The sequence below is a fragment of the Sapajus apella genome, unplaced genomic scaffold (assembly GCF_009761245.1).
Source record: "Sapajus apella isolate SASKATOON/1434 unplaced genomic scaffold, GSC_monkey_1.0 scaffold22, whole genome shotgun sequence".
Classification (NCBI taxonomy): domain Eukaryota; kingdom Metazoa; phylum Chordata; class Mammalia; order Primates; family Cebidae; genus Sapajus; species Sapajus apella.
This window is the reverse complement of record NW_022436962.1, coordinates 3,753,183-3,763,278: the sequence shown is the minus strand read 5'-3', so window position 1 is coordinate 3,763,278 and position 10,096 is coordinate 3,753,183.

Below are 10,096 nucleotides of genomic sequence, written 5' to 3'. Positions count from 1 at the left end.
TCAAAAAAAAAAAAAAAAAAAAAAAAATCCCTTAGAGGAGAGGGAGGATGAAGATGGGCAGGTGCAGGAATCGGGGAGAGCACTTTTTGGACTCCAGACTCATAATATTGTCTAGGGGTGGGTGCCTGCAACTCCTGAAGCCCTAATGGGCATGCTACAGTGCTCTTTTAGCTCTGCTGTCCACAGATGGCTTAAGTGTTAACCAGCTCAGAGTCCTCTTGGTACCCGAGTTCTTGTCCAGCATCCAGGAAGAATCAGGTCACGTGGACTTGAAGGATGACGAATGCAGGGGTTTTACTGAGTAGTGGAGGTGGCTCTCAGTGGGATGGATGGAGAACTGGAAAGGAGATGGAGTGGGAAGTTAATCTTCCCCTGAAGTTTGGCCATCCGCCGGTTGATCTTGACTGTCCCCAGCAGAACCTCTCTCAATGTTCAGATGCTCCTTCTCTTCTCTCCTCTCAGCTGCACTGTTCTGCTGCTCTTCTGCTCTTCTGTTTGCCTGCTTGTCGGCCCATGGAGCCTGGGACGTGGGGCTTATATGGGTACAGGATAGAGGGGTGTGGCAGGAGAAAAGGCAACTTTTGGGTGCAAAACCTGGAATGTCTGTTCCCATTTAGGGCCACAGCTTGAGGGTGGGGTTGAGGCTTGAGGGTGGGGCCTTTGAGGGTGGGGCTTTGCCTCTTCTACCCAGTATTTCCATGTCTCCTGTCCATATCCATAGTGCCCCGTGCCATGCTGCACCCCCATCTACCACTGCCCTCATCATGTCTGTTAGGCTGGGCTCTTATAATTCTGCAATGTTGATTTTCTAGCACAGACGGCTGTGTTTTTATATGGCATTCTAAATTGTTTATTAACCATTGCCAACTATGCTATGATTCAGAAAGGAAATGGCTTTCAGGAGTGTGGAAGTCAATCACTCTAAGCAGAAATTGCCACCTGTGGGAATACAGAAGTAAAAATTGCCAATACTTTTGGTGGTAGAAATGTTTATACTTAAAAAGCACAAACTCGCTTAGAAGGAATGAATGTTTGCTTTACAATTTCTCAAGAATTAAATGTCACACAGAGTGGGGCATAAAAAAAGTCTATTAGCATGATAGATTTGGTGCAGATTTCTTGTCTTTAAACCCTAGCTTTAAATGTTTTATTATTTATTTATTTGTTTGTTTGTTTCTTTTTAGAGACGGAGGTCCAGGCTGGTCTCAAACTCCTGAGCTCAAGCAAACCTTCTGCCTCAGCCTCCTGAGTGCCAGTTTTCTTCTCTGTAAAATGGGTGGAGAATCACTCCTGCCTGGATTATTCCAGATTATTCTCAGGAATAGATCAAATTAACTGATAAAATTAGAAGAGTTTAAAATACTAGGCAAAGGGAAGCCATGGCTGCTATTATAACAGTTATTGCTACTTTAATAATTATTCTCCCTATTTTCTTAGAATCCAAACGCAATTTGGAATTTTTATGTGACCTCAACACAAGGGAAAACAGAAAGTGTGGGGCAGTGCTTGGGTCTTTCCAGATTAAAAATTGCTTATCATTGATTTACATGTCTGATTTCTTTTTTTTTTAATTTTAATTTATTTTATTGCATTTTAAGTTTTGGAGTACATGTGAAGGACATGCAAGATTGTTGCATAGGTACACACGTGGCAGTGTGATTTGCTGCCTTCCTCCCCATCACCCATATTTCTTAATCAGTCTAATGTTTATTTGGATTTTCTCTCCATAGTCTGATTCTCACCCTGTTGGATTAAAGCCCAGGGTGGCTGGGCTTTTTGACTCGAGGGTCACACACTGGCTTTTAATTGAGCCTCTGGGCCTCCCTGCCCCAAGGCTGCTCCTGTCTGCCATGGACAAATTGCTCTGCCTCAGGATATTGACCATTTGCCTGCTGATTCCTTTTATTCTCTCGGTTCAGGAGGCAGAATTTGTCTATCGCTTCCAATTTGGGAGGCCGATTTCAGTCTTGGAATTATGAACCCTCATATAAATTCATTACACTGAAAGTTCGCAGGAATTCAAATGGTAACAAAAGTGTTCATACGGTTTCATTGGCCCCACAGTTACCTGAAATGCTTGCAATCTTTAGCTGATGCTGCAGGTGCTTAGAGCTAAGAGCAAATCCCGAGCATGCATCCTAGCACCTGCTTACACACAATGTCTAGAAACAGCAGTATGAAGAGCAGGCAGGAAGTTATCACTTGCATCACCCTTGATTTGATTTATCCATCTAGAATTTGTGACTTTTAGGGCAGAGATTGTATTGAATTTTACTCTTAAAGCTTTACAAAGCAAATTAATTGTATTGGACTAAACATGACTGTCTCTATAGAAACTTTTCCCCCCAAGCACTAGTAGATGGCTATTTGCAAATTATTGATATGTTAATTCCATACGAGGGACTAGGAATAATATTCATGCAAGCAAGGTCATACAAGCTGCTTGTCTTAAAATGTGTAAATTTCATCTCCTGAGTTAGATACAAGGCTCTGGAATTTCAATGGCTTTTATAGCATTTGGCCCTCTCCTTTACCCCCTTATTTTAGATTGTGGCCACAGTGGTCTCTCCAAGATACAAACCTGATTCTCTTCTGGAAGGAAAATCATTCAGGGTTGCTTCACCACCTTTAGGCGGCTTCAGCCTGTCAGTCCTCCTTGCTGCCCACCCTCTCCCTCATTCTGTCCCCCACCCCGCACTTGCCTTCCAGTCTTGCTGAACAACCTGCAATTACAGAGGGATTTATGAGCTATCAGAGCTGTGCCTGTGCTCCCGCAGTGTGAGGAACATCTTTCCCCTCCGTGGCATCTTTCTTATGTGTTTCTTTCTTTATTCTTTTTTTTTTTTTAATCCTAAGTCCATTTTCTGTTGCTGTACCCTTCCTTATGTGTTTCAAGGCACAACTCACATGATATTCTTTATCAGGATCATCTTTCTACTTACACGTTTCATCCTGCCCCTCCCTTTCTCTGGTCCCCAAGAGCCTATCTATCCCGGCGCCCATGGCTGCTATAATTGTTTTTTCATGAAGTTTCTCCCTCAGAGGGAGAGAGCCCAGCATCTATCACACTTCGTGGCTCTCAACAGGCACTCAATACATATTCCTTGAATAAATGGTTCTTACCTATTTACTAAACGTTTTCATAAAAGAATGTCTCTTCTTAGCCTTCGCTTTTAGGTCTCTGCTTGTTTGTGGGTCCAGGTGGCCAGGGAGAGACCTATGTTGATTCTAGCTAAATAACTGTAAGGTCGCTTCACTCAGAGTACACTGAAGTTTAGACACTGAACTAAGCTACATTATTGATGCAGTTAATTAGAAATCAAGCAGCAACAGGAGGCGTAAGGTAAAGACCATCCAAGAGCGCAGTAATACCGGGGAACACCTCGGGGTGGTTGCAGAGCAAGGGAATACTGCTCTGGTCCCACAAATGCCTTTTCAACATGGAAACTGTATAAGGGCCTCATAAAGAGGGCGTATGCAAAGATCTCTGAGAAGGAAGGCGACCTGTGCTCACAAGATCGGGGACGGTCTTTGCAGATGGGAGCTGGCAAGGAGGAGAAAAGCCTTGCAGGGCAGAGATGACGGAACACCTCAGGCTCTGCCTAGGTTCTCGGAATATGGAGTGATTTTAATTGCTCTATGTCCTCAATGCTGGGGAGATAAAAGCCCCTCGTTGCAATGGGTGTGGTCAGACCGGGTGGCTCCTAATCTGCTATACTGCTGATGCAGCTGCACCTTGATAACAATCTGTGATAAACTCAGAGTACTAGTTTAGCATGTCTTAGAAGGACTTCAAATGCTGTTAAATGCTCAGAGCACTAGTTTAATATGTCTTAGAAGGATCTCGAGTGCTCTCCACCCAGCTCTTACCTACTCCTTTACCCTCCCCTTCCACGCCCATAAGATCAATGAGATTATACACATAATAAAACTGTCTGGAGCCCAGAGCTGGGGCCAATGCATTTTCCACTCTTGCGATGGTCCCCTGGACCCACGCTGTAAATTCTACTCTTGTGTCTCTGTCTTTATTTCCTTTTCTCAATCCCTCGTCACTGCCGGGACTAAGGGCACCCACGTACGGGGTTGGGCTGGTTCTCAACACTTGTTAAAGCATAGTTTGAGAACCAGCAGCATCAGCATCACCTGGGAGCTTGTGAAAAATGCAGAATGTTGGTTCCACCCCAGACTTGCTCATCGGAATCTGCATCTTAATAAGGTCTCCAGGTGATCTGTGCCAGCTTCAGGTTTGAAAAGCACTGCTAGAGCTAGCTAAAAGGAACACAGTTTAATTTCATTTAAAATAATTTAGCCGGGCATGGTGGCTCATGCCTGTAATCCCAGCACTTTGGGAGGCCAAGGTGGGTGGATCACTTGAGGTCAGGGGTTCAAGACCAGCCTGGCCAACATGGTGAAATCCCATCTCTACTAAAAATACAAAAATTAGTCAGGCGTAATGGCAGACACCTACAGTCCCAGCTACTTGGGAGGCTGAGGCAGAAGAATGGCTTGAGCCCGGGAGGTGGAGGTTGCAGTGAGCCAAGATCGTGCCATTGCACTCCAGCCTGGGTGTCGAAGTGAGACTCTGTCTCAAAAAATAAAAAAATTAATTAATTTAATTAAATTAAATAATTTAGTCATTTCTTTTTTTTTCAATACAGATTCTCACTCTGTTGTCCAGGCTGGAGTGCAGTGGCGTGATCTCTGCTTACTACAACCTCTGCCTCCAGGGTTCAGGCAATTCTGTCTCAGTCTCCCAAATAGCTGGGATTACAGGCACCCGCCACCACGACCAGCTAATTTTTGTATTTTTAGTAGATATGGGGTTTTGGCCATGTTGACCAGGCTGGTCTTGAACTCCTGACCTCAAGTCGTCTGTCCACCTTCGCCTCCCGAAGTGCTGAGATTACAGGCATGTGCCACAGTGACCAGCCTAGTCATTAAATTTGTAATGCCTTTTCTGAAATAATGATACTATAGTATTCTAAGCCAATTTAAAAAGTTTATTAAAACTCTAGTGTGCTAATTTTAGGAGTAATTTGTAATGAAAAATACAAATTGTCATTTATGTTTGATACTACTGCAGACACAGGAACTTTTTGCTCATAAAAGGGACATAAAGATCACGAGGGTGAGTGAAGTATGCCTTAGAACAGGATTCCCAGAATTTCCAGGATCTCCAGAATTTCCTCATAGAAGAAGGGGCTTAGGGAAGGCCACCCGGTTGGAAGAGTAGGCTGGACAATTGGCCTTAAACTTGTATCTGTATGACAAGCATGCATTTTGCTTAGATTAATGTACAATTTTTCTAAACATGAATTTGTCCGCATCTTACATAGAAACGAGCAAATGTCAATTGCCCACAACAAGGAATGAGCTAATCCCCTCACCTCTTTTACCGGGAAACTCTACATCCAATTCATTAGCATATCCTCTAGGCATCACCTTCGGAATGTACCCGGAACGTGACTGCGTTTTCCATTTTTCTCATGCTCGGTATAAGCCACGCCGCCTTTAGCTCTTGCCTGAATTATCACCCTAGCCTCCTCTTGCTTCCCTCCTTCCACCAGGCTTCCCGACTGTCTGCTCCCCACTCAGTGGCCAGATCATGCCCTCCTTTGCCCAAAGCCATCCAATGGCTTCCCCTCTCACACTGAAGGACACCCAGGCCCTTGCTGTGGCCTATGAAGTCCTCCGTGGTCTGGGCTCCAGCTCCTCCAACTTTATCCTTTCCTGCTCCCTTGTTCTCTCTCTCCCTCTCTCTCTCTCTTTTTTTTTTTTTTTTTTTTTTTCTGGAGACAGAGTCTTGCTCTGTCACCAGGTGCCAGGCTGGAGAGCAGTGGTGTGATCTTGGCTCACTGCAACCTCCGCCTCCCAGGTTCGAGCAATTCTCCTACCTCAGCCTCCCGAGTAGCTGGGACTACAGGTGCGCACCACCACACCCAGCTAATTTTTGTGTTTTTAGTACAGACAGGGTTTCACCATGTTGGCCAGAATGGTCTCGATCTCTTGACCTTGCGATCCGTCCGCCTCAGCCTCCCAAAGTGCTGGGATTATAGGCGTGAGCCACCGCGCCTGGCCTGTTCTCTCTTTTTTGAGATGGAGTCTCGCTCTGTGCCCAGGCTGGAATACAGTGAAGCGATCTCGGCTCACTGCAGCCTCTGCCTCCCGGGGTCAAGTGATTCTCCTGCCTCAGCCTCACGGAATAGCTGAGATTACAGGCGATCTCCACCATGTTCAGCTAATTTTTGTATTTTTAGTAGAGACAGGGTTTCACCATGTTGGCCAGGCTGGTCTCGAACTCCTGACCTCAGGTGATCTGCCTGCCTCAGCCTCCCAAAGTGCCGAGATTACGGGCATGAGCCCCTGTACCTGGCCCCACTTTGTTCCCTTTCACTTACACAGGCTTCCTGGACGCTTTTCAAGCCTGGCCAGCAATGCTGCTGCCTCAGGGCCTTTGCATGTATTCATTCCCCTCTCAGAAATCTTTCCAGATATCCTAACAGCCTATTCCCTCTTTCTTAGGTTTCCCTCAAACAGCAGTGAGTCCTTCCCTGGCCTCCTGCCGCCCCCTTCACCTGCCCCTCCACTGTCACTTCTTATCTCTTTATCCTGCTTCATGTTTCATCATGGCGGGTATCACCATCGTCTGACACAGTACATAGTTACTTCACCTGTTTTTGTGCTTGCCACTAAAATTCAAACTCCATAAAGTAGGGGATTTATCTTGTTCACTGCTTCATCCCCAGTTCCCAGGCTCTATGCCTTGCATATAGCAATTGCTTAATAAATGTTGGTTGAATAAAGCCATGAATGACAGCACAGAGGGCCGGGGTTGAGAGGATGTCACTGACGAAGATTAGTGAAGAATGGCTCAAGTCCATTGTCATTACATCAGATGTTACCTACAAGTGTTCAGTTCTTCCTTTGTAAACCTGAGTACCGGAATTGCTAATAAATTGCAATATTGTCAGGTTAATAGATATTTCTCTCCTTATCAATGTCGTATAATACTCAGAAGGCTATATGTTAGAGGCAAAGAGAAAGGAAGAAAAGGTCTTAAATAATCCCTAGTGCTTATTCTCTGTCTGTCCTGTCCTCTTCATTCTCTTTCCCACCTAGTTTATCTTTTTAAACAGTCTGTGCCACTTTGAATGGATAGCGTATTTGTTTCAAATGGAAGGTTTTTAAAGGGACCCAACTATAGTCCCAAACTATTAGCCTAAACCAAGGATCAGCAAACTTTTTCAGTAAAAGGTCGGATAGAAAATATTTCAGGCTGGCCGGACGTGGTGGCTCACGCCTGGGATCCCAGCACTTTGGGAGGCCAAGGCAGGCGGATCACCTGAAGTCAGGATTTCAAGACCAGCCTGGACAGCATGGTGAAACCCTGTCTCTACTAAAAGTACAAAAAATTAGCTGGGCATGGTGGTGCACACCTGTAATCCCAGCTACTCTGGAGGTTGAGGCATGAGAATTGCTTGAACCCAGGAGACGGAGGTTGCAGTAAGCTGAGGTCACATCACTGCACTCCAGCTTGTGAATAGAGCAAGACTCTCAACAACAACAACAACAAAAGAAAATAGTGTAGGCTTTGAGGGCAACATGTAGTCTCTGTTGTGACAACACTGCTATTGTACTATAAAAGCAGATGTTCGCACTAATCAAGCATACGGGTGTGGTTTTGTTACAATAGTTTACAAAACCCGGTCTGCTGGAATTGGCACATGGGCCATGGCTTGGTGACCCCTGGCCTAAACCAAAGTTATACATTTCTAGACTGTGAACCCTTGAGGGTATGACAGTGTCTAACAGGTATGCTAGGTACAAAGAAAGATCTGTCGAATAAGGAAAGAAACAGATACACCCTAAGACAAATCCGTTGGTAATTTTAGATACTGTTAGTCATGGGTGGAATGGTTGGTGCCACGATAGTGCTGTGGCCTGAGCATTCAGGTTTCTGGAACGTGGCATGAAGAACTGATAGCCAGGCAGGTAATGCTTCATCTCACCGCTCCTAACACACATTTCTCAGAGTTTAACTTCTTTCAAGTCAGGATATATGGTCTATCTTACGGTGATATCAGAAGCATGTTTCCTTTTCAGTGGTGCATAAAATAATGGTGTGTCTTACAGTTGTTGGCATCTTAGATGTGAAGAAATAAAGTATTTCTCCCTCGGATCTTCAGATTAATGAGTGGCTAAACAAAATGTCCAACTGAGAAAATACTATATTGTCTGTGATGTAATAATTCCAAGAGTTGATGAAGTTAATACTGTCTGCATCTTAGGTGCAAAGGCTCTTGCTCGCTCTTTCAAGCAATATAGACTTTCATGGTGAACTGAAAGACAATGAAAAAAAGGTTTCCATGTTTTGGACCTTAATGGCTTTAAGCATTATTTTTCTTTTCTTTCTTTTTTTTTTTTTTGAGATAGAGTCTTGCTCTGTCACCTAGGCTGGTGTGCAGTGGTGCAATCTTGGTTCATTGCAACCTCTACCTCCCAGGTTCAAGTGATTCTCCTGACTCAACCTCCTGAGTAGCTGGGACTACAGGCACGTGCCAGCACGTCTGGCTAATTTTTTTTTTTTTAGTAGAGACAGGGTTTCACCATATTGGCCAGGATGATCTTGAACCCCTGACCTCATAATCTGCCCAGTTTGGCCTCCCAAAGTGTTAGGATTACAGGTGTGAGCCACTGTGCCTGGCCAAGAATTATTTTTCAAGTCATAGCTTCTTTATCCTAGATAATCAAGAATTTATTGGCCCAGGAATTTTCAGTGGAAGTATAATTTTAAATTATTAGGTTCTCTTTTAAAGTAGTTATAAGAAAGGTAAAGAGGAAGGTTTTAGTACAAATCAGGATGCATCTTCCTTTTTCATGGTGGCAGAGACTGCTTTTCAAATTGTTTACTTTCAAATACACACTAAAACAGGATACAGGCAGTTAAATATTTGATTCAATCTGAGAAATGTTTTTGGAGCACTCATTATGAGTAGGTATTGAGTTAAAAGAAGCTAGAGCTGGAAGCAGGTTTAGGATCCCTGGTGGAGAGCCTGGCTCCCCAAAACCTGATGATGGTAGAAACAGGGGACGTTCAGCAGACTTCGAATTCCCTTTTAATTCTTCGCATGAGATGACACATTACACTTGAGATGTGTATCTTACTTACTATGCTAGGAGATTTGTGACATATTTTGTAAGCTTGGTTCTTTCTCTCTGAAAGCATAGTAATTTATTAGAAATAAGAGGGAAAAATGCAGGGTGGGAGAGGAAAGGAAGGATTATTGCTTTTGGGCACCTGAGCCAGGTCTTAATTTCCTGACCATAGATGGGTAAATACCTATCTACTTTCCTCTGACCAAGAAGAGTGGATACCTGAAATTGTCCAAGCGAAGACATGGAGTAGGATTTGGCAACCTGGGAATGGGCAGCGTACTTGATTTGGGAGGCAGGATAACCTGATTTAAGGATGACTGGCTGCACAGTGAGGGCAGGGGAAGAGGAGAGCTTCTCTGCTGCCCTCTCCTTCCTCTCACCCTCCATCCTTGGGAGCCTGATGGTTTCTCTAGGGTGTTCCCAGATATACAAGTGGCAGATGCCCCTCCTGAATGATTACAAAGCCACTGTCACTCCCATCTTCCACACTCCCAACCAAGGGCTGAAGGAAGCCTTATCGTTTGAGCTGCTGATGTCACAACTCACCGTCCCACCCCCATGTAGGCACCGATGGGATGGATGACGGCAGCTGTTTTCCATTCCCTGATGGACGGACCGAAGGAAGGAGACATGGCTTTATTCCATTCGGAGAGCTCGGAAGCAAACAGATTAGTAATAACGGGTATTTCACTAACTGATAACAAAATTAGTAAGTTTGGCTTTCCCTATTCCTATGTAATCACAGTGAATTGTGTTCAAGCCTATAGGAACATTTGTGCTCCCTCCCCTCCTTCCTTCCTTCCTTTCCTTCCTTCCTTCCTTCCTTCCTTCCTTCCTTCCTTCCTTCCTTCCTTCCTTTCTTTCTTTCTTTTTTCTTTTCCTTCATTCTTTCTTTTCTTTCTTTCTTTCTTTCTTTCTTTCTTTCTTTCTTTCTTTCTTT